General features: G+C 32.4%; 1 protein-coding gene across 1 annotated transcript in view; it reads right to left on the reverse strand.

Annotated features, from left to right (window-relative positions):
* LOC148599364 (epidermal growth factor receptor-like) overlaps nt 1-24,570 on the reverse strand; it is a gene marked incomplete in the record, with an annotated part of 178,995 nt that overhangs the window by 100,770 nt on the left and 53,655 nt on the right. The window contains 1 exon segment of the mRNA XM_088557629.1: nt 23,010-23,035.

Genomic DNA, 24,570 nt, shown 5'->3' on the forward strand with positions numbered 1-24,570 from the left:
GAAACAGGGAGTTTATAATGAAAACCACCAAAAATATTTCCAACTTATGACATATCTATACAAAGCCACATACCAAATTTTAAATCAATCCATCCACTGGGCCTGTGATGACTGAGACAAAATTTAGACAGATAGATTTAATGACATATGAACAAGATACCAATATACAACTCAGTCCATCGCCAAAAAAACTCTTAACATAGAACCTCAATATGTGACAGAAATTTGCCCTAAAAACTTGAAAATTGAAGTTCTGAACATTTGTATTTTTCATTAATATGGATTGATTGGTTGTAGTTAAGGGTCTAATGGAATATTTCATGAAAAAGAACATTTTATCATTCTTCATACTAGACAGACATGCTGGACCAGTTTTTACTTGCTAAAGCAGAGAAACAGTAGCATGTATAAAGGTGTGTTAACCCTCCTCAGACCCATTATCATATAATTCTGAGCCAACCGCTCTCTAATATTTTCATTTTTTTTCCTAATTTTTCTTGAAGAAAAAAATCCCCTCTCTTGTAAATCTCTTGATTTTCCACTGTATAAAAAAGCATAAATAATGTAATAACAAAAAGATATCAGTATTTTTTATTATTGACAAAAGGGCTGTCCATATGTAGGACTTTGACCTTGAAGGCAAAAGGTCAAGGTTGTAAATCAACAAAAACAGAACAAAAGTACACAGATTAGTAAGAATACTGGCACTCTGACTGATGTCAATTACACAGAAACATCGAAAACCTGTCAATAGTTATTTCAAATTCTATTACAACATAACAAACAAGTAAGCTGTTGTCAATGGAAGTACTGTGTTGACTGCTGATGGCTGATTATAGAGGATTAAGTAGACAAATGGACCAATGTTTAATCATATCATAGCCTTGCAGGGATTATTCGAAGATACTTATAAACAAATAACTTTGTTTTTGAGGATTTTGACAGTAATCAATTTATTATGTTTTGCTTGGCTATAGCCAAAAGGCGAAACTCGGTACAGCTATAGCCATTCTGAGGAAAGTCATAACAAACTACACAATAAAAACCTACAACAAGTAATTAGTTCTCATGGAAGAATCTGAAGTATGGATAGACCCTATATATATACACCCTCTAAAAATTGGAAACAAATTTTGGCAGAAAATTTTTACTAATAGCTTGGTAATCCCTTCCCCCAAAGAACTTCCATCTTTCTACCATTTTTGCACATCTACATATGATGTAAACCATTGGTTTAAAATTTCCCTTAAAGAAATGTGGGAAGATGAAAGACAAACAGACAGAGAAAGACAAAATTATTCCTATACACTTCCAAATCTTTGTTTGATGTGGTATAAGGTCATGGTTGATAATGATATATATTGCATTTACTTAACAGGAGTTATGGCTGCATGCCCTGATATTTTGAAATGCAGGAATATCTATGTTCAACCTAGAAGCTTCCTAAAGTAACAAGAGAATTTAATTTGGACAGATTACATAGCAGAAAAAGTTCAGCTAATGGTTGACCAAACCATGGCCTTTCAGAGATTATGGAAGGATATCAAAACATAGATAAACACAGCCTTACAGTATAAAGACTGATGAAATCCGATTGTTATTTAATACTCTTATTTTCATTGGCTACAAATTTTAGGCAATGCTTCAGGACACAAGTCAAGGTGACGACATCAATTAAGCGGGATTCTGAGTAACCAGATCGGCCCTATTTCTGACCTGATTTCAGCTTAGTTATAACAAATTCAAACAGAGAGCTAATTTTTTTTTTCAAAAGATATGACCAGGAACACAATTATTCTTTGGCCTAATTAAAGATGAAAACAAACATTGAGTGCAATATGAGATTACCATAGATACCACAACCATTGATGAGTAAGGTTACCACAATCTAGGTATTAGCAGTGATATAGGCCAAAATGTTAATATATCATGTACACATGGATACAGAACAGAACTTCATTCCACAAATGTGTTTAATGGGCAAGGTAAAAATTTTGGATTTCTAGTTCATGTTCTAAATTTCTTCGCCAATCAAAAGTTTAAGTACTGGTCTTCATAAGAATCATGCAAATTCTGTAATATGTGATACACCCAAAAAAAGGCTACACATTTTTATTTTTGGTATTAAGTTGCTTTATGGGCCTGTATGATGAAATGTATAACTATTCATTGCAATCTGTCTGCTGTTAGGAGATATCCAACGGTTCCTATTGTATTTTAGTGTCATTTACAGAGTTATCTCCCTTAATTTAGAGTTCTACAGTATATTCTAAATAAGTTTCATCTCCTAAGAGCAAAGGTTATAAGAAAAGCCACATGCTTATTTCTATATACTATAACATTTTTTAAAAAATATCAAAAATAAAAATATGTAGGTTTACCAACCATGAATCATATTTTGCATGATATTTATCTGGAGTGCTACTTAAAATCAAAATGTTACATTTCTTTATGAGACTGAATTTTGAGCTAACAAAGAAAGCAAAGAACATTGGAACACCTTCAACAATAATTAAGGAGACACTTCAGCAGTATAAAAAACTTGAAATACTGTGATCAAGCTCACAAAGAGAAAACATGTACCCCCCTTCAAATGCAGTTGAATGTATAACCCATTAGTTCAAATTTCTCCCTTTGCAGTCCTCCAACAGAAACTATATTCCTTCAAGCACATCTATAAAGTGTGACTGTCTCTCTTTGGAACCCCCTGATAGTATCTACAAATGTTGCAAAACTTTCCTATCATGTTTCATCAAAATCCCTAAAGCATTTTAGGAGGAGTTGCACTTGTGATATTTTAACATGTAAAGGTCTCACTAACCACTTCCGGGTCAAATGGCCACCCCCCTATGTAGTACCAAAAACACACTGAACATAGACATATGCATTGTAAGTGCATTATTTGTGTGTATTATGATTAAAAGTAGTCAAAATGAAGCTGAGAATGTGTACTTTAAAATCATATATGTAATTAACTGCAATAGTGTATGAATATTGTTTACATGTGTGAGTAATTTGCCTCCATGCTGTCAGTTAGCAGAACAGGTAAAAATGTGGATTTTCAGTATTTTTTATTCAAGTAAATTTTGTGAAGAATTTCTACTATCATCCTACCATTAGCATAATGATTTTGGAAGCCATATTTTCCAAGCTTCGCAACGGTATGCAACTTTAAGATGTCATTTGTCCTGGGAATTCACAGTGAGACTTTGAAAATTACTTTTTTAACATGTAAAGTAATGGAAACGTTAGAAGTGGTTAGTGAGACCATAAATTAAATTATGGCATATTTCAGAGAAATGCATAATTTGAGGAAAATTGCCTTTCCTGGTCATTATTTCCATTTTCCCATAAAATCAGTATAGTGATATTGGTAAACTGGCTATATTTTAAGAGATGCATTGTGCAAGGTATTTTAAAAAACAACATAGCAACAAGATTTTTATCAGTAATAGTGACTCAAAACTTGACGTCATCCATGAAATACACAACGTCACTGCTTGGGATATTCAAAGTACTGAAATAGTCACACAGCACAGACTTAGAATCACACAGTAATAAAATAGATATGATATAAATTGTTGAAATCTGTTCTTTTTTCATAATGATAAATGATATTTGCAATTACAACTTCTTGAATTATCATAGGTATCACTTTGGTGTGACAAGTTAGTTAAAATTGTAATTTTTTAGTAATTTAGGGAAAAAATCACTGAGGGGCATGATATAAAAAAGACCATTTCTTTGTAGTCCTATGTCTGATTTTGATAGTTTGGGTCTTATTAGACTCACAATACCACAAGCTTTCATAAAATGTAAAAACAGAAAAAACATAAAAACTCATAAAATGTTTTTAAGGTCTCACTAACCACTTCCGGGTCAAATGGCCACCCCCCTATGTAGTACCAAAAACACAATGAACATAGACATATGCATTGTAAGTGCATTATTTGTGTGTATTATGATTAAAAGTAGTCAAAATGAAGCTGAGAATGTGTACTTTAAAATCATATATGTAATTAACTGCAAAAGTGTATGAATATTGTTTACATGTGTGAGTAATTTGCCTCCATGCTGTCAGTTAGCAGAACAGGTAAAAATGTGGATTTTCAGTATTATTTATTCAAGTAAATTTTGTGAAGAATTTCTACTATCATCCTACCATTAGCATAATGATTTTGGAAGCCATATTTTCCAAGCTTCGCAACGGTATGCAACTTTAAGATGTCATTTGTCCTGGGAATTCACAGTGAGACTTTGAAAATTACTTTTTTAACATGTAAAGTAATGGAAACGTTAGAAGTGGTTAGTGAGACCAAAACACTAAAGTGTGATTGTCTCCCTTTGGAACCCCCTGATAGTAACTATATTGCACATTTACATATGATGCCCAACCTTCCTGTAAAGTTTCAACAAATCCCCTTGAGCGGTTTACAAGGTGATTCACTTTTGAGATTTTAACATGTAAAAAAAAGACCTTCAAGTTGGATTATATCCCTTCGGAGTCCTCATGGTAACTATAATGCTTCATGCACATCTACATATCATGCCCAACCTTCCTATGAAGTATCATCAACATCCCTTGAGTGGTTTAGGATGAATTGCCCTTACAAGAAATGTGGACAAACAGACAGAACGACGGGGTGATTCCTATCTACCCCCCCACTTTGTTTGTGGGGTATAATGATGCACTATTTCAATAGTTCTCATTTAAACTATCTTACCCTGCACATGGGACAATGCAAGTAAATAAACGCAAAGCTATAGATTTTATTGCATATATGGTATATCTACTCAGGAAGGATGACAACTTTCCCAGGAAAACATATAATGTACAGGGATGAAAAAATGTCATAATTATCCACTGCAGTCTTTTAACAACTACAAAACAAATAACAAAAAAGTTATACACCTGCCCGGGTTTAAGTAGTAGTCTTTGTTAGAATCATGCAAAATCAGAAAAATGTTATACATCTCAAAAAAGGATACATATATTTTTTTGGTAATTAAGTTGCTTTATGGGTGTACCTGGTATATATTATGAAGTTTGTAATTATTCATTCCAATCTTAGAAGAAAATCAACATTGAAAATCCAATAGATTCTGTTGTATTTGAGTGTCATTTTCAGGGTTATCTCCCTTCATATTGAAATCTATAGTGCTTTCTATATAATTCGTAACTCCTAAGAACACAGGCTATATAAAAAACTGAATGTTAATTTCTGTTTACCATGGCAATTCTAACAAAATATCAAAAATAAAAATTAATTTAGGCTTTTCATCCACTGATCACATTTTGCATGATTCTTAGCTGGAGTGCTACTTAAAATATATATCTATGTACTACCATGTAATTCTTTAACAACTGCCAGGGGTAAAAAATACTACCATAAAAATCTCTAAACATCTGCAAGGGAGTAAAAATCCTAATTACTCATTAATGATTAAGCCAGCTTCTACTACTACTGTACATCATTACATTTAACTTCAGCTGCAGTTAGATAAATGTTACTTCCTCAATATAACACTTCATACTGGGTGTATAGTTGATGAGTTTGTGAGGGTCACATACCACCACAATATAACACTTCATACTGGGTGTATAGTTGATGAGTTTGTGAGGCTCATATACCACCACAATTAACACTTCATACTGGGTGTATAGTTGATGAGTTTGTGAGGGTCACATACCACCACAATATAACACTTCATACTGGGTGTATAGTCGATGAGTTTGTGAGGCTCATATACCACCACAATACAACACTTCATACTGGGTGTATAGTTGATGAGTTTGTGAGGCTCATATACCACCACAATATAGGCTAGAAACCACTAATTCCACTTCCCATAGGCTTCTATGCTAATTTAACAATATTCAATGGCTTCTCTGGACTTACCTTAATTTTAACCTGCAGAGGACTATATATCAGCATGATTCTACATATGTCAGCTCACAATCCTCAGAGTGGCATGTGGGGTTAGCAGACTTGCAGTGCAGTACTGGTCACCGGAAGTGAAGGGTCTATAAATAGCATGGGAAATCCCAGTGTTTTCACAAGATAGGGTTATATTTAGAAATTATTATGGAGATTAGGCTTCACATCACAAGAAGCAAAATGCACCTATAAAATGTACAGAAATGTGTTTCCTTTCTGAAACTGTTTAAATTTTTTAAATAGGATGAGAACTTTTTTCACAGCACTATGAGGAACAGAGGTAATTTCTGCGTAGGACTATTTTTGCGTACGTTCCAAATGCTCATTGGTTGAATTGGTGGTCTGTCTGAATATAGCTGAAATATTGCTGCTCGGACGTTAAACCCCAACAAACAAACAAACAAACAAACAAACAAGTAACCTAAAGAGTCACTTTTTGTCTTAGAAAAAATAAATAACTTTACAGGTATCTTCTTACACACATATTGAATGCATTTGCAAAGTTTCAGTGAAATGTGACAAGCACTTTTTTAAATATTTGATTTTTAAATATAGGGTAACCAAGTTGCGCGAGCAAAAAAGTGACAATATTCTACCATACTTAAATGCATTAAATATTTGCAAAGAACTTTTTCTGACTTTTCAAATAAAAAAAATCAATCACAACTTGTTTTTTACAATATTAATAAAGAGATAGTTTTAAAAGTAATCATTTTCTGAAAAATTAGTCTATTTTTAAAAATTTATTTCTGACATGCCTCCCCCTTTTTCTTGATCACATGTCAAAAATCCTAAATCTTTAAATTTTCACAAAAGGTGATATCTTTGGCTTTAAATTTGTAAATACATTGTTTTCACATTAAAACATGACCAGTAAAGGGCACCTAAAGCAAAAAAAGTACTCAATAATGGATTTTCTATGTTGCCATAGGGGAATGCTTATATGGCCTTAACCGCAGTAATGAAAGTGAGTTTTTCCTCATTTCTAACCTAATTTGTGCTCAAATCTACACAAAACTTGATTTCAAGTGCTGATTACTACCATATTTAGGTAAATGTAGCCCTCAAAGTTTAATATTTGATATTTTTAATAAATTTTCTACACTTTTTACAAGATAGGACTTATAAATCAGCCAAAAAGACCAATTTTCCATCATTTGGACCTATAACTTAAAAAAATGCATACTTTGAAGGATTTTTGTTGTGTATTCCTCTCATGGCAAAGTTTGCAAGATCTTCAAGTAGTTTAAAGCTATTCCAAGAAACCTTTCATTTTGCCATGGCTTCAGCTTAAGGCTAGAAACCACTAATTCAACTTCCCATAGGCTTCTATGCTAATTTAACAATATTCAATGGCTTCTCTGGACTTTACCTTAACTTTAACCTACAGAGGACTATATATCAGCATGATTCTACATATGTCAGCTCACAATCCTCAGAGTGGCATGTGGGGTTAGCAGACTTGCAGTGCAGTACTGGTCACCGGAAGTGAAGGGTCTATAAATAGCATGGGAAATCCCAGTGTTTTCACAAGATAGGGGTATATTTAGAAATCATTATGGAGATTAGGCTTCACATCACAAGAAGCAAAATGCACCTATAAAATGTACAGAAATGTTTTTCCTTTCAGAAACTGTTTAATTTTTTTAAATAAGATGAGAACTTTTTTCACAGCACTATGAGGAACAGAGGTAATTTCTGCATAGGACTATTTTTGCGTACGTTCCAAATGCTCATTGGTTGAATTGGTGGTCTTCATACTGGGTGTATAGTTGGTGAGTTTGTGAGGCTCATATACCACTACAATATAACACTTCATACTGGGTGTATAGTTGGTGAGTTTGTGAGGCTCATATACCACCACAATATAACACTTCATACTGGGTGTATAGTTGGTGAGTTTGTGAGGCTCATATACCACCACAATTTTTTTGGTCATTGTTGTTATTGTTGGGAGTCCATTATTTAAAACAAATTGAGTAAAACTTATCTAATCATTTTGAAATTTTAATGCGCTGTTCCTAAGGGCATGTTGGAGAGCCCTATAGTTTTTGGAGGTTATTGGGCCACCCCTTTTGAAATTAAAGAACCTTATTGAAGGATACCCCATGCACCCATGTATGGTTTGATATATATATTTAATATTTCTTGACACATTCTGCTAAAGTTTAATTCCCTTTATGTAAAGATTTCAAGGCCAAAAAGGAGTCCTTCAAATCTTCAACTGACTTGATGACTAGATATGAACTTTATTTGCAGCAATGGTAAAAATATTATGATGCTGAATTATTACCTAAAACATTTTGACTGGTTTTGAAAGAGATAATGATTGATATAAAATGACATACATGTAAACTGTGTATAGTATATAGTATTTTAAGTAACTGTCTTTGTAAGAATCATGCAAAATCTGAAAAATGTGATACATCCCAAAATAGGCTACATATTTTTATTTTTGTAATTAAGTTGTTTTATGGGTCTATACTATGAAATGTGTAATTATTCATTCAAATTTGCCTGCTCTTAGGAGATAATCAATATTGAAAATCCAATAGATTCTATTGTATTTGAGTGTCATTTACAGAGTTATCTCCCTTAATTTTGAATTCTACAGTGTATTCTATACAATTTTTATCTCCTATGAGCACGGGTTATATGAAAAACCAGATGTTAATTTCTGTTTACTAAAGCATTTTAAACAAAATATCAAAAATAAAAATATGTAGGCTTTCCAACCATGTATCACATTTTGCATGATTCTTAGCTGGAATGCTACTTAATTCGTGGATACCAATTTTCATGGATAAGAGAAGAAACACAAGATCCTGGATTCTTGAATACATGGTTATAAGGTTTCCAGTATACACATCAATGGAAATCCCTTTTTCGTTGGAAACAGAATTTCATGGTTTGGCAAACCCACACAAACCAGGAAAATTGGTACCCCAAGAACAGTAGTACTTTCACAGTATATTGTGTAGTGCTCAGAAATAGAGGGGATCACCTGATTAACTGGAGATATCAAGTATTTGGATCTTACAGATTAAAAGAAAAAAAATGTAAATGAGCTCGCTAAGAGAATACCCTTGCCTCAAATAGGCTTAATTTTATAAAATTAAGTTGGATAATTCATTTTTTTAAGATTTGGACAAGAATTATGTTCTTTCATGCACATCTACATATGTTACCTTACCTTCAAATAAAATTTAAAAAAAAACCTTTTACAAAAGAAATTACGAAGAAAATTTGGGAGGTGCATGATTTGAATTATTAAAGTAAACAACATTTGCCTGTAAATCTTTTTTTTTTTTTTTTTTAAATGAATAGATGTATTTGTTATGCTCCTACCAATGAATTTTACCATTGTTTGCATCAACCATTTGTCAATTCATCTGTCAATCCTGCAATTTCCAAACCTTTTTGTTTTATGCTTGCAAATTAAGTAGAAGTCTTTATAAAAAATCAGAGAGGCAGTGATTCACGCATTTCAAAAACCCACCAAATTCAGTTTTATTTCTTGTTCAGAAACCATTAAAGATCACATAACCAGTCTTAGTTTTTCATTTGCGCTTTCATTTGCGCTTTTGAGATAAAATTAATATAGATTGTACCTGAAATTAGCACTTTGCAAGAGTTATCGTTCTTGATTTTCTGTGATTTGGTTGATTTTAGTGAGAGGTTAAAGTGTAGTTTTCTCAAAAGTACGGATCTTAATACAGTTAGGACTATCATCAAATGAAAAGATAGCATATGTAGACAAAATAAGCATTGTCTGATACGTGGGTTTTCCTACACCATGAATCACCTTACCATAGGCAGCATCTAAATTGTATAGGGACTGGTTCTTAAAACATTGCATTACCATGACAAGTTTTAAATTTTGTTCTACTCCATCCACCAAAGAATAACTGGTAGTTTTTCATACTTTTTATAGTCTTGGAAACTTACCACCAGCCCAACAGCCATTGCTGGTAAAATACTGGTGGTCTTGCAGAATTTGGCTAACAATCCAATGATTACTATGTAAGTTCATTGAAATTTTTCAGCTTGATCTTAAGCTTGTCAGAAATTTATTTGGCAAAAACTTCAAGATACTTACTTCGTTTAGTCTCATGGGCTGCTTAAAAACATCTTCTGCCAAAAAAAACATCTAAAACCATCTAAAACCATGGATACACGGTTATGACTTTAAATTGTTTTGTTTTTGTATCTGTTGGCATTTTTTGATATAATATATAAACACTTTATTCTAGGCACTAGATGTATACCAGATTTATCATTAATTAGCTGAAATTTTGAACCTGAATTTTAAAGGACACCTTTACTAAATTCATCCTAAACTGTATTTTGGAGATCGCATATCTATTTCATATTACATTCTTTAACAGGTTAAGTTGAAATAAGTTAGAGGTCATATCAAAATTTTGTCCAATACAATCACACATGAACCTAGTCTTAAATTCTTTAACAAATCCTCTCACATGGAACTGTAGACAAACATATTATCAAATTATCCCTCGACTTCAAAAGAAGAATTTTCTAGTTCTCCTACTTATCACATTGTGGCATCAATTCCTTTCCTCTGGAGACAAACTACAACAATGTAATCTAATTTTGTCAATGTTTAAAGACTATTAGCAAGAACATAGTGCTGAGTACATTAACATTTCATTCTGTCCCAAAACTTAAAACATATAATGGTAGTCCAAAAAAAATAAGTATTGCTTCCTGCTACTGACAAGAAAAATATAGGATAGGTAGGTATGAAAATTATTCTATTTTGCAAAAACATTTTACATTCAGTTCATGGGGAAACAATCTAGACTTTCAACAATGCTTGAGCCAATATGGCCATAAAATGTTTAGGGTAGGCACAAAAAAACTAGGGTAGGTAGGGTAGCAGGAAACAGAAAAAAAAATGTTTTCACCTAAAAGTTTAATTCTGATGTACAGAGAAACTTTTTATCTTCATCTAAGTCAGTTTTTCAGAATTTGATTAGTCAGCACATATTATCAAATGTAACTAACCAACCAACAGGTTCAAATTATTGGTGGTCTGAGGTCCCTTAATTTCTGAACTATGACCTTTGAAATTTTATCAAACTGGGTTCTTGACTCTTAGACTCTTGATTTTCCTCAAGTAGACAACTGTTTTGAAATTTAGAAAAGTCTGGGACCTTCCACTCTTGAAAGTGAATTTGGACCCCTGGAGTTCCCATTTGTGATATGCAGGATAAAATTACATCTAAATGACTAACATAGTTTAGAGAAATATTTTTTTTTGTTAGCTAACTGTTATAATACTTTAAGAATTAATATTGCCTAAGATAAAGACTTTTTGTAGGTTTAAACTGGTCTAGAGCTGGCATGTCAGTTAACTGCTAGTACTGTTGTACTTTCTTTGTGCATTTATGATTAGTTCCTTAATTTCTGTTTAAAATGGGATTCAAACATTTTTTTAGACAATTTTTCGGTATGTTTATTTATGTAACGGCCAGATTTAAAAGGGGGAGGGTTGTGATCACGCCAAACTACTTTAATCCTGCCAAATTTTTCAAAATGCTAAAGATTGTTTTAATCATACCAGTAGGGTTGTTGTCTCTTTTATCATATACACCATATCCATTTCTGTGACAAGTAGTTGAATTCCAAGGAAAAACAAAGCTGGAAACACTACACGGACAACAGAAAAAAAAACCACACAAAACCAAGATGGATTCTACCAACCCTTACAGGAGTTTTATCATAATGATCTTCTTTTATGCTAATTTTTGTAAGATACTTAATCTGTCTATCCAGTTTTAATAAAGTTTAAGTTCAGAAACAGTTGCACACATGCAAAACCATTAAGTGGGATTATTTCCCCTTACAGACATCAAAGCGTTATTATTTTCTTTTCCAGCCAAAAACCGTTAACCAGGTACTATACTGGTGCATAATGGTCTTGTTAAGCATAAGTAGTATGCCATCTAAGAATAATGCAAAATGTGATTCATGGTTAGAAACCCTACATATTTCAATTTTTGATATTTTGTTTAAAATGTTACAGTAAACAGAAATTAACAAGTGGCTTTTCATATAACCCTTGTTCTTAGGAGACAAAAAAATATAAAATGTACTGTAACATTCAAAATTAAGGGAGATAACTCTGTAAATGACACTGAAATACATTAGAATCTACTGGATTTTCAATGTTGATTATCTCCTAAGAGCAGGCAGATTTGAATGAATAATTACACATTTCATAGTATAGACCAGTAAAACAACTTAATAACAAAAATAAAAATGTGTAGCCTTTTTTGGGGTATATCACATATTACAGAATTTACATGACTTTTACTAAGACTGCTACTTAATTTGTTTGCACCAAACTTTCAGGTCAAACATGGGTTAATGATGTGTCCTTTCCTTTTATATTTGGGTTAGTTTGTCCTTTCCTTTTTCAGATGTCAATAGACCACACAGCAAGATTTCTACAACCACAGTCAATTAAAATTTTTAAATCAATAAGAATCAATTCTAACTTCTACTGTATTACTTTATCAAGTATTATTTCATGCACACAGGGTGCAGATCAATATTAAAGACCAAAGCTTTTTTTGGCTTACCATAATGCACTCATTTTACCATTAAACAAAAACAGCATTGGTAGTTTTATGATATTTTATTTTTTAATAAGACCATGCTTTGTTTATCACTAGCATGGTGCTAATTCAAACCTGTAAAAGATTGTATTCAAATATTGGATACAGCAGAACATGAGGTAACAGAAGATATCAAACTTTTATGCAGGGATCAACACAAACAGTAGTCCAGTAGTTCTGTGCCACCCTAATTTTGGGGAGGACTACTTGAAAAATGTTCATGGTAGTCCTAAGGGCTATCTAAATTTTACCTTATTTTTCATAAGATCTATGAACTGAACCGTCATTATTGTCTGCTGACTACCAGTTTTACCTCTGAAGTAGTCCTGTTGACCACCAAACAAATGGAGTTAGTGTCAAACCCTGTTATGTTGAAAAAATGAGTGTTAAACCTGAAATACCTTTAAACCATGTTCCTTAGGTCAAACTGGAAAGTTTGTTACAAGCTCCAACTGCATTTGATGTTTAAAACTCATTCTAGACTCGTGAAAGAATTACGAGATGTCAGGAAAAAGTGAATAATTTTACATGACATAATCTGATCCGACTTGAATACTGTCCTATACGTTTGAAAGGCCTGTTTGCAGTAGTAAGTAAGAGAGGGAAACAAACATCTACTGTTGTACAGAGCTTGATACACACGGTGCTATGAAAACAAGCTTAGATAATTGTGCTCAGCCAAATAGAGAAGAAGCAATACCACCATCCTGATTCAACATCACAAAATATAGGTCTGAGGCCAAAAAAAAACAACTTGTGTGGTACAGTTACCCCATCTCCCCAAGCACATTTTGATGAAATCCAGCTAAATAATCATTTTCAATTGATCACTTTTAAAGTCAAGAAATCCTTATAAACCTGTATGTGTTTATGTAAAAAAAATTTTTAAAAATGATTATACCTACGAGCCCTATTTTTTCATCTAATGTACCGGTAATCTTAAACAGACATATATATTTTTTCTTGGCCTAAAATATAAAGACGTACCATTGGTCAATTGATTTCATGCATGCCTATATATCTATTTTAGGTGACAGAGTATTGAATTTGAGGCTCAGGTGTCCATATAAAATACAATGTCAATTGCTTTATGTCAATTCTATGAACATAGAATCTCAATCACTGATCAGCAGGATGAATGGTCTGCTTGGAGTCATTCTCACCATTCAGACTCAGAATCTTGATCATCAGTTAAACTTTATTGGAGAGTCTGCTTGGAGACATTCTGGTCATTTGTTGAAGTTGTTATGGAATTTTTTCAATACCTCAAGGTTTACAGTTAGTACAAACCTTTTTAAAGGATCTTTTGAAAATGCCAACTTGTTGAGAGGTGGAAGGATTTGTATTTATATTCAGATCTTTTATCTAAGGGCTACTAAACATAAGTATCAATATTTTAGTTAAATGTCCCAATAAAAACCCAACATTTCAATATATAACAATTCCTTTAGAGGATGGTCCCTAAAATGGAAATGGGGAATATGTCAAAGAGACAACCATTTGACCAGGAATAGGAAATTGACCGATCCATGTTTACGAATTGGCAGATGAGAGTCACATCTACGTTTTTACACACAAGTTTTTTGTGTGTAAATTCCAATTCCATGAAGCGCTTAAAAAAGTTCAACCAATCAAAAGGCTTAGATAAAGGTCATTATGGGGTCAGTGCAATAGACTCCTCAAGGAGACTATTGCACCGTGCAATAGATCGCCCTGTCCTGAATAAATTTTGAAAATAGAGAAAAATATGTGTATATTTAATAAACAAGATAAACCTTATAATTAGGTAATAAAAGGTTGTATTGACAATCTCCTTACATTGCTATGTCCCAGCACCACATTGTGGTAGAAAACAAAAATTGATGCATACAAATAAAACTACTTGACAGTGTTGCTGAAGAATATAGTGATTAGACTATACAATAATTTAAAAGTGAACTGTAATAAAATTATAGGAAAATCTCACAGCTATTTCCACCAAACACTAAGGATAAAGCCTATGTGAAAGGTTATGCTATTCTCTTGGGCTTAAATGACGTCAAAAGCAATCAATGGTGTATAAAACACATAAATGGGATATGGAAATATTCAATTAACAACGATGAACTGAGATCAATTTACCAGATGGAGAACTGTCATTCTGACATGTGACCTATGACCTGTACATATTCTCAACAGTACTAACTTCAACTTGCTACTTCCCTTTCTCTATTGAGTTTCAATATTGATAGAAGAATTACAATAATCACTGCCTAATTAAAGACTGATAGACAGAAAAATCATGGTTTTATCTTTTATTTCATGCATTTTAGGACAAGAAAGGTTGACCATAATAATATACCCTGCTTTCTGACGTGCTGAGTCGGACCTTTTTGTGCTAGCTTACAGAAGCAACAGCATACAGAGTGGCATGTTGCTCCACTCAGACTCCTAGTAAACCTCACATATGCAGCCTGTTTGGCAAAGAAACAGTAGATAACAACTTTGAAGTCTTCAGTTTGAGAGGAGTTTCCTACCACACGACCACTAAAATGAATATATAATTTTTTGAATGATTTTTTGTCAAAGTAATCATAACACCTCTACAGACCTATTAAATAACCCTATTTCCAATGATTCTAGTCATGACTATAAATAGACATTTAAATATCAATGTAATACTAGACAGAACTTTAATAAAGTTATGACATCATAATACTTTGAACTACTGTGATGTCAGAACTTAACTAATTTTACACTTACAACTTTTTTATGAAAAGGACTCCTGATATCTTCCATACGCCATAAATGTCATTATATCTATGATTATTTTGTTGCAAAAACTTGTATATGCTTTATGCAAATAAAGATCATTCTGTTATTCATTCAATCATTCATTGTATTTCCATATGAAATAGCAAATTTAAATTAGGTTTTTGTAATTAGCTACCAAACGCAAACATCATAAGACACCAGTACTTAAATTTGGACAGGTAAATTGGGTCTAGAAAATTTACAACAGCCCAAATACTAATTTAAAAAAAATATTTTATTCCGCAGGGGGCTTCATAGTGTAAGATTTGTAATTTGGGTACTACCACTTTTCATTATTCAAAGTGCTGTTAGCACTGAGGGTTTTTTTTTAAATTATAGTAATAATTGTAGCATCAACAAAATTTTAAAGTATACATGATGTTAAATCATACATTAGCATTTCCCATATTATTTACAACTGTTTTTCCTAATATGTTTAGTGTACTCTCCATATTGTTTTTAAGTAGCACAGCTCTCTTGGCCATCTTCCAAAATTACAGCACAGTGCCCATAGTGCATTACAACTAACACTAATTACTGATAGCACAGTGTTAAGAAGTACAGCACCATAATGGCCTTGGGAGAACACTGGTATAAACTGAAAGTCAATCAATTACTGATTTCTGAAGTCAAAACTAAACTGTAATTGACAGTTTAACAGTATTTCACACACATTTACAAATTTTGTTCCGTTTCACCTTTTCCCCAATTTTTTAAATCTGTCCAAGAAAATGATTTGCAATCACATTCAAAAGTATTTCAACAGAGTATTATGGTACACTGTAATTATACTCAAATGGAACTAATTCCTGCTTAAGAAAATAAACAAGACACTATCTATACTCGACGTCACATAAATAAGATACTGTTAAAACTTGAATAAAAATATTTTCTACGACTTTATTGACACCTACCGTCGTTTAAATTGTCTTAAATAACTTGCTCATTCGTTTAGCCAAACGGCTTCTCCCTGAACATCAAATCGTTAAATTCCGGTAAAATTTTAATTCTCGGTCCCAATATTTACACTGTCAAAAGTTGGCCATGTTTACAATGATCAGGTTGCTATGAGATGTTGTTTATGTGTAAATGGTTTGTCCAAAAACCAAAAAACCCAGAATGCAATTCGGCGATAATTCGGATTTCTCGGATTTATTCGACACGAACATCGTACAACACCGAGAAGTCGATTTAGCAGACAATTGTCAGCAGAGTTCAACGGGAACTTACAAACTTCGTTAGTAAACACTTACAAACTTCGTAAGTAAACAAATCGTCCCGTAGAAACCAACATGGCGGATATTAGTATAGGATTTTCCTGTAAGGATTTGTTACACACGATTTCAGCCAATAAACGACTCATTGGAACTATCACATCATGCATATATGCGAACAATCTCTCGATTAAATAAAAGAGAGACAACTCTAGTGGTAAGTCCCGACAGTTTAAAAAATAGAGCTTCATTTGCAGAAATAATAGAATATCATTGAGATGAATAATTGCCAGAAACATATTTACAGGGTATAAAAGATGTATAGAATGATAAAAAAAGAAATTACATTTGGACTATATTTTTGTGCAGTGTAGGGAAGTTTTAGGCATGAAGCGGCAACATAAGGTATTTTGATAAATCAAAAACCCAAAAATCTGAAAGGAGTCCTTTATGGGTTCTTTTGGGATCTTTCTTAATGTTACCAAACCTCATTTTTATTATCTACCTTTCACAGTATTCTGATAAGCATTGCACTCCATGAGATTTCAAATCAATTTATGAGGTTAGTCCCCTCACAACACAACTCCAATTGCCAACTATGCAAAACATCTAACATATCAGAAAAACAAATCTATGAAAATTCTTTAAATGTCAGAAAATGATTTTCTGAACAATTATATTGTTTGTAGAGGCTGAGATACCAAATTCTTACATGACACTGGAACTATTGTTCTTCTAGTAACAAGTGGTTACTCAAAAACAAGTGCATTTCTGTAAGAGATCCAAAATGAAAGAATTTAAAAAGTTCACTATGATGTTCTGTTAGCTGAGGCCAAACATTATAATATATTTGCTTGATACTTTAGTTTGACATTCCCTTTCACAAAGGTCAAAACATGGGTATAAAGGTAGTAATAAAATTTTAATTTCATAGAAAGGAGAGGAAATAACAAATTTTTGTTTCAAATTCGCTATTTTTTTTTTAGTAGGGGTCATTTTATGAAATAGGGGAACAGCCTGCAAATATATTTTATATAGTGCCTTAGATATGGCATATGATATATGGACTGTTGATGGTATTACATTAACTGCATGCAGATTAAAACATTGCAAGTATCAAAACAAGATAGATACAGCCTACAGATACCCATGCAAACATTAAAGAAATCTTAAAGTGTTCAAAAGATCTTACAGACAGATGAACAGATACTATTACATGTTAATTCCTATATAAATCTGTGTATAAAAGCTGATATTTTTTGTTTTGAAATTTTGGGTGAGTACATGTATTCCCAATCAAACAATTTTAATGAATCACTAAAAAAATCATGCCCTTTACAAAACATACATACATTCAGTTGTAGCTCACAACATTGTATTTGATCTCACAACATTGTATTTGCATCTTCTGTCAACAACTTTAGCTTATGGTAAGTGAAACTGAGAACAGGCTAGTAAAATGTCCCTTAACATGCTGTTAAGTACAACTAAACAAATTTCAATTTATAAATTTGGCAAAAAAAATTCATAACATTTTAATTCACAATCTTCAAACTCTATGTCTTTCTTTGGGAAAAAAAGAAATAAATAAATGAACTTGTATTTCTCTCCCCCAAATCAACTGAGGAACACTGCATTATCATAATGACCCCCCCCCCCCTTACAATTTCTTAGAGGGTATGAAATCTTGATTTTTCAAGAATTCTATCCCCAAAAAAAATTTTCTGACCTTGCTTTGGTCATCCTTTTACTTATGCCCCCCTCCCCCCACTGGAAATCCCGGATCTGCCCCTGGCTTTGATGATTATGCTTGCAAATTGAGTACCATTACAAATAACCTTAAAATTTATAAGAATGACAAACTGAAAACATGCACTTCAAGCTCAACTGAAACATAAAAATAACCACAAGCAATAGTACACTATAAGGATAATAATATACCCACCCACCATGTATAATTTTCCCCATCAGTATAATATATAAATTATCAACAAGTTACAGGCAATCAAGTGGGGTACCTAAAGAACAATCAAATACACAGACCATTAGTAGCTGATCAGCTGTATCATATTCCTAAACACTTTACAATATTTATAAACAAAAGACAACACAGATCCCTGCTGTTACACCATTTGTTTGTATTTTTGTCTACTCTGTTGCAAGTTACAATGCTCAAGTTACTATTATAATCTTTGGAAATGATCCCACTATTGATTTCTGGATCCTTACTGAAAAGATATTGATGCACTAATGTCCAGTGGATCACTACCTCCCTGTACTAAAATGATCAAATCATATGCTGCACCAGTGAATCATTATACACCCTCCTATACCCTTTCCTGTGTAAAGATCGATGCACCTGTGGAACATTATACATCCTCCTATACCCCTCCCTATATAAAAGATTGATGCACCAGTGAATCATTACACACCCTCCTAAACCCCTTTCTGTATAAAAGATTGATGCACCAGTGAATCATTATACACCCTCCTAAACCCCTTCCTGTATAAAAGACTGATGCACCAGTGAATAATTATACACCCTCCTAAACCCCTTCCTTTATGTAAATTATCATTATAATCTGATATATTTTAATAGTCCCTGAACCTTTCCATAGAACTAATTGATGTATCCATGACATGACCAGTAATTGATAAGTGAATGACTGAATGATGATCAACCAATGATTTGAATTGATAGATAGATGACCAGTTGCTGAGGAATCCCTGACAAACCAATAACCAATCACTGGATTTGATGGAGTGATGATCAGTAACTGACTGATCAGTGGTTTTTTTTATTACCGTATGTAAAATGACTGGTGATTTTTAATTAAACAACCAACTTGTAGCCATACCTCCCCTGCCGCTGCAAAAAAAGGAAGTTGAAGTGCACAAGTCACTTAACTCCTGCCAAATTTGAATATTTCAAATCAAGATTTTGAATCAACATAGTGTTTGTTACTTGTCTGTATGTGTGTTTAATTTCTGTGTTCTGGTTCTAGTTAAATGTCCTCAAAAAGGGCCTGTTCCAGACACTTTGAAAAGGAGTGGTGCCAGCCAAGGTTCCTCAGAAATAGGGGTGCTAGGACATTATTTGCAATTTTTGTAAATTTTACACCTGAAAATAATAAATTTTCCAATAAAAAGACGGGTGCCTATTCCATACACTCCCCTCTGGATCTGCCAATGCTCAAACATGATTAGCAAATGGATTTCCTCTCTTTGATATCCCTACCTACTTCTAACTTGCATTTTGGTATTTTTGCTGTCCTTCCTAGCATTTTTGAGTTATTGTGAAATATGGACAGACAGACAGACAGACAGACAGACATATTATTTCACACTATGCTCAATAGGTCCACAGTTATTATTGGACAAAAATGAAACTAGAAGTACAATGAAGAGTCATTGAAAGTCAGATAATCAGATTAACCAAGATCAGTTTGTAGGGTAACATTCAGATAAATCATCTTCTGAAGTTCCCAAATTACTTGACCAACTTTAATTCTACACTTCAAAATTACTCATCTGTACTTTAAAACACATATATTGCATAGATTTAATTTTGTTGTGGTTTTATATCTATGAGTAAAGCCAATATATTTATTTATAGATTAAATGTCCCTGCAGAGAATTACAATTTTTACAAGCATATTTATAACTAAGTGAACTTTCTCACAAGGACATAAAATGCAAGTATAAGTAATTGGAAACCCCTGATGAAACTTGAACTACAAAAGAAAAGATAGTAAATATTTGCTTCATACAGCTGTGCACTTTAAGCTGGGTCAGATCCAGACACTATGAAAATGAGAGGGGCCAGCCAGGGTACCTCAGAAAAAGGGGGAAGGGTGCTAGATCATTATTTACCATTTTTTGTCAATTGACAAATTTTCCAATATAAAAAAGGAGGAGTGCCAATCCCCTACACCCCCAAGATCTGTCATTGAATAGGGCCCATGTTCATGTATAGAAAACAACGTAACTAAATCTTACACATAAGTAAAAAACAAGTACCATCTTTAAAAAAGATAGCCAACACAATAAAATCTTGATTTTTTCTACATTTCATTCAGGAAATAACACATGGCATGCAATTTTAATTTTTGATACATTTTTTCAATGCCAATAAGTTATCAGTATTTGGCAAATCAGAAAACAGAACTGAGATCAGGTGACTTGCGTTTCCATAGTAGAGTATCTTTAAGGTCAAAGGGTAAAAAGCAAAACTATACCGACTGTGTCAGAAAAAATTGGGTATCTAATGTGACATTAAATGAACCCAAACATGTTTCAAAACATGTTTTGGGTAGTAACAACTTAAAATGGCCATAACTTTAGTGTAAATAACCCGATCAACTGAAATTCAAACTTGATTTGTATTTGTTTCTTACACTAAATAACTACCATATTCAAAATCAAAGGATCATCATCTAGAAAACCATTGGGAGACAAACAGATGAATGGACAGACACACACAAATCTTTTGGAGGGTTTCACATAATACTTCTCCACCTCATGCAGTGGGGTATAAAAACTAGAGGATAAAAAAATTTAAGTATACATTTCTACCATTCCCATTTTAAAAATTGAGGAGGTGACCCCTTATTAAAGTGATTTTCATTACAAACAATTTTTTAAATGCAAAAATGTCCTTTACCAGTACCTTGACTAACATGAAACTTACTTTTTTTCTGAACTGTAATTATCAAATGTTTAGATGTTGAGTTCAATATCTTACTTAGAAAGTTTACTGACCATTGTGCTTATTGTGGTCTTAAGGGTCATTTAAAAATGTGGTGTTTTCAGTTTTGATTGTATTTGTGGAAAGAGAGATGTCAAACATTAAACCTTGGGTATAACCCAAGACAAACATTTCATAAAACCACTGCTTTGGCATTTCATTAGCACAAAAACAATTTACTACAAAACCATCAACTCAAATGTTTTTACATCTCATCAATAGAATATACCCATTCCATTATGTACATTTACTTGTAGAATTAAAAATGGTAATGGTAGTTCCAGCTGCCAAAAGTTTCCACAGAAGATTCATTCTAAGCACTGATGATATCAATTTCAATGAATCGCAAGTAGGGGATACACTTTAAAAAACAACTTCAGTTCAGAAGCATGAGTCCAGTTTCATAAAAAAATAACCTTAACAATTTGATCTGCTTTTCAAATTCTTTTATTTTATTAAGTTAAACTTCAACCAGCTGGTTTGCTTAAAATGTAGATACGATCAAAAAAATCAAAGATTGGAAAAAAAATTCAATAAAGATCTAGATTTTTCATAAATCAACTCTTGTCTTCCAAAGAAAGATCTTTTGTATTAACCTAATGGGTCCCAATATCTAACTTCTTAAGCGCAAGTTTTTGTAAGAATCAGGCCAACATGGAGAAATCTGAAACATGCATGTTAAAAACACACTAATGCGACAATATAGTTTCACTCAAGGATACTTTCTCTATTTGAAAAGATCATTATTTGATCTCTGCATCACTGGATTTGCTCAGAAATTTTTCAATAGAATATTAGAAAAAATTAGAAAAATAGGGACTTTGACAGAGTTATCTGCCCTTTAAATGTTCATTTTCAGTTGCATTTCAATGAAATCATAATTAAATTTACCAAAATGATATGGAAAATCTTGACTTTTCTCCTTGATTCTAGTGGTACAAATACTTAAATTAAACTTTCAAAATGGTGGGTTTTTCACCCACTGTCTGATTCTTACAAAGATTGACACTTAGTATCACTACACTTGCCAAAACTATTTAAAAGATAAATCTACCAATTACATAGTCTAGAGGGAAAAAGTTCCATGGATACCAGTACACTGGTACCGAAGTATTTACTATAATTCCACTTTATATGAACCAAGTGTCAGAATATCTATAGTTTATTAACTGGATAAGTCGCACCATGAATAGCAATATTATTTTTTGGAAAAAGGGAGGGGTAATATTTCTTATATAAAAAAAAAAGATCTTCAATTTAGAATTTCCACAAACTTTGGGTTTATCTCAAATCTAAAATATGAATAAAATTGAAGGTGAGGAAAATAATAATTTATATTAAAAACATATGTGACTCACTATCATGATCCTATAATCTACATGTATATTCCTAGTAACAGATTTGTACATATTTTCACGGAAAGACCTTTTCTTTCAAAATTTTGGGACCAAAATAAATCTATCCTTATATTTCCTACTATCAGTTTCAAATGTGTTTCTAGAGAAGACTCTTTTTTTTTTTTTTCGGTTTTTTTTTCCTGTCACAATTAAGAAATATTTTTTCAACCTCTTCTCATTGTGTCAAACAAAAATACTACTTTAAGACTTCTATTGAACTGTGATTTAACATATTTCATGTAAACACTATTTTTAAGTAATTTAATACTCCTTACCTTCAACTTCAAGCACAGAAGTGAAACTGAAAAGATAAAAAGATTAAAATCAACCTGTGAAAAGGAGAAGATTGTATGCATAGATATTTTATCAACATGGTGCAATGAAGATTTAATGAGTAGGAAGTCACACCATGCTTAAACTAATTATTGCTTCAAAGGACATCAGCAACAAGGCCATTTTTTGTTGATGTTTCTATTTTATTTTATTTTATTGTTTGTTTTTGTTTTTTTTTTTGTTTTTTTTTGGGGGGGGGGTATCATTTTGAGGTTTTTGTGAATACTTACATACAGCATAGAAGTATATATATATATATATATATATATATATATATATATATATATGTGCATTCAGGTACATGTATTAGTAAAGGCAATAAAGATTTGGAGTTTCAATATTATTAAAATTTCCTTGTTCCCTCCTTTTAACTGCATTTGACAAGTTTTTTTTTTTAAAACTTTTTTTTATTCACAGAGAATAGAGCAAGTCATTCTAAATGAATAAGAATATAAAATGGGGTTATAATTTAGAAGAGAATTTGTTGAAATATAAACAGCAAGCTTTTCAGTCTGTTTCTCTTTGGACCATATAATTATCTTCAATGTCAAAATGTATAACAACATTATCATTCAGTGTGCATGTGGTAATCAGAGAAATTAATCGCACCTTCAATATATATTTATATAGACAAACATTTTGTAAAGAAGTTTCACTTCACAAATATTTGTTGTTATTTAACATTCTGTAGGTATTACATAATCATCAAATCAAAAGTTCTCATATTGTTGTGGTTGTCATATAATATGTAAGTTTGAAGTAAAGAAATCTCATCCCCTTTTTCAGTGTAAACTAACATCATTAGCCATATCTTATCCCAAGGCCACAAAATAGTAAATATGTGTTACAAGGTCACAAAAAAGGTATTTTTAAGTTTCTCCTTTAACAAAATCTACCAGTGACATTCAAAATATCTTAGTTGTGATTTCCTAGTACCAGTTTTAGACCATCATAAAAAAGTTCTTAGATTCTCATCCAACATTTTTCAAAACTAGGAGTGGTTGGGTGAGCAAATTTAAAAAAATGTTTTTTTACAATTTAAGTGGAAAATGCTGTCAGTTTGAAAGAAAGTGACCTAAATTGTGTGAAAATAAAAATAACATTTTTCGGGGAGGGTGAAGAATTAGGTCAGGAGGGGATGAGAATATAGCCATAGATTTTTTTTTAATTTTTGCCTATCTTCCTATAGGCACCCTGCTACCCTGGAAACAATCCAGAGGAACAGTCCCGCTGAAAAGTCTTTTTAGAAGATTTTTTTTCCATTTCACACAACAAATATTGGACTATACAATTATTTTTTATTTGAAATTATAAGGTGAAATAATGTATTAAATAAAGAGAGAAATGTAATATTCTTCATACAAATTTTGTATCAAGGTATAAAAGCACACATAACAATGGCAGATCCAGGGGCGAGGGTACAGGGGGTTGGCACCCTCATCTGCCATTTTCATGTGTAAAATTGACAAAAAAATAGTAAATATTGTCCTCGCACACTTCCTT

This window comes from Perna viridis, chromosome 13 (genome assembly GCF_037379345.1).
Source record: "Perna viridis isolate PV_CMFRI_1.1 ecotype Kerala chromosome 13, ASM3737934v1, whole genome shotgun sequence".
Classification (NCBI taxonomy): domain Eukaryota; kingdom Metazoa; phylum Mollusca; class Bivalvia; order Mytilida; family Mytilidae; genus Perna; species Perna viridis.